Source organism: Oncorhynchus nerka, linkage group LG3, assembly GCF_034236695.1.
Source record: "Oncorhynchus nerka isolate Pitt River linkage group LG3, Oner_Uvic_2.0, whole genome shotgun sequence".
Lineage (NCBI taxonomy): Eukaryota > Metazoa > Chordata > Actinopteri > Salmoniformes > Salmonidae > Oncorhynchus > Oncorhynchus nerka.
Window position 1 is genome coordinate 49889990 of NC_088398.1, and position 2504 is coordinate 49892493.

Genomic DNA, 2504 nt, shown 5'->3' on the forward strand with positions numbered 1-2504 from the left:
CTAGGTCCAAGAGGCTTCCTAAGACTCCTGAACACCTAATCAAATGGCTACCCAGACTATTGGCATTGCACCCTTCTCTCTTTTGCACCGCTGCTACTCCATTGTTATCATCTATGCATAGTCACTTCAATAACTCTACCTACATGTACATATTACCTCAACTAACCAATGCCCCCGGCACATTGACTGTACCGGTACCCCCTTGTATATAATCTCACTATTGTTATTTTACTGCTGATCTTTAATGACGTGTTACTTTTATTTCTTATTCTTATTAAACTGCACTGTTGTATTCGGTACATGTGACTAATACAATTTGATCTCACAACATCTTGGCTTAATGATACTCCTGAAATCAAAGTTTTCTTGTGTATTTGTACAGAGCTAAGATTTACTACAAAGTGCATTCACCCTATTTCTTACACCTATCAAGTTCATATCTACAGAAGTGCCTAGGGAAGAGGGCTAAGGGTTTCACTTGTGTAGATTAGAAACAACTTGATAGATGTAAAGCAATAAAGTGAATGCACTGGAGTAAATCTCAGCTCTGTTAAAAGTGGCCTGTGTTGGAGACGTGCTTGGGGATATGAGAGCAGGGTGACTCCCCTAGCAGTTTTCAAACACAGGTCACCAGTACCAATGGCAAACGCCCTAACCACTGTCTAGTATCTAGTACATGATTGTATAAATGAACATGCACAACGTAATAATGTATGCAAAGTGTGTCAAATACGTAAGTTGAAAACACTGTTAAAATGAGTGAGCATCCCTGACCTTGCCAACAGACAAAGAGCCATCAATGGATCAGTGGTTCGCCAATTAGGGCCTTGATTGGCTTGGCAACAGTAACTGGGCGTGATGTGTAATGGATTTCTTTGCACACTAATGTTCTTTAAACAATCCCATGAAGTGTCTAGAACAATATCTTAACTTTTGAAAACTTGGCAACCACGTTCTGTGTATGTTTGGTGGGACGTTGATGGAATATTCTCCTAACCCACAGAACATTAGACACCGTTTTGTGTATGTTTGGTGGGACGTTGATGGAATATTCTCCTAACCCACAGAACATTAGACACCGTTCTGTGTATGTTTGGTGGGACGTAGATGGAATATTCTCCTAACCCACAGAACATTAGACACCGTTCTGTGTATGTTTGGTGGGACGTTGATGGAATATTCTCCTAACCCACAGAACATTAGACACCGTTCTGTGTATGTTTGGTGGGACGTTGATGGAATATTCTCCTAACCCACAGAACATTAGACACCGTTCTGTGTATGTTTGGTGGGACGTTGATGGAATATTCTCCTAACCCACAGAACATTAGACACCGTTCTGTGCCACGTTCCCATGAAATCTGTCAAGAACAATAATACGTGGTGTTCTGATAACGTGGTAACCACATTCTGGGTAAGTTATTTAACATTAAGGGAATGGCTTCTCTTGAAACATTCCTGGCATGTCACAGGATCATTCCTATGAAAAAGTTAGTTAATGACCTAACTAGACTTAAGGGTACATTTTCTAAAGTTGTGGAAATGTTTGTTAGCTGGGTGCTTCCCTATACCTTGTGGTATGCTAAGGGATAGGCCAATGACTGTAGAGCACATGTTCTAGGGTTCAAGGACAGTGGTCGTTTAGTAGTTTTGGAAATCCCAGACCTAAGACACATCGTTTACATTGTGGGAGGTAACCTGTTTGCCTAGGTAGACTAGTCCTTTAGGGACTCCTGGGGCTGTCGGTAGAGAGGGCCAGTTAGCTGTAACCTTAACTTGCAATTGAAAGCATTACATGGTTAGGGTGAAATTTAAGGAACTAGTGGATGTGACAATACCCCTAGATATAATTACTATACATGCACTTGGCAAATTGTCTGCAGTTAATTCCCGACTGCTGATAAAAATAAAAAAAAGTTTGTTATACTTGTCCCAGATTTACCTGGAGTTCTGCCTGACAAACTGCTCACTGGGGAGGAAAGGAAGGAAAGCGGGGGGGGGACTGCAATATCAGCATGTAATCCATCATAAAGAGTTGGATGATGCTATGCATTCTTCAGAGACACGCACAAATGATCAGCGGGGCATAAATGTTTCCATCTCTGAGCAGCCAGCCAGCCACTGTTGTTATACGGTTCTGTAGAACGTCTAAATCACATTCACAATGCATTTCAGGCATTCTCGTCTCAGTCCACTTGCAGCGAAAGTTGTCAGATATGAACCATAAATTACATTTAGAAGACGATAATGGTCACAGTAAAATATCATATTCTGAGAACATGGTAACCATGTCCTGTGTATGTTTGCTGGGACATTGATGGAATAGTCTCCTAACCTAGAAGATTATACACAATCTAGAAGCAGATTGATACAGCATAGTGGAATGCCTGAACAATCGAACCGGAACAGTCTTTCCTCCATGTTGTTCATGGTGAGCGAAAGCAATCCTACTGTATTGAATAAAGATTTAAGCACGGTGAGAAAATGCAAGCTGGCCATGTAGA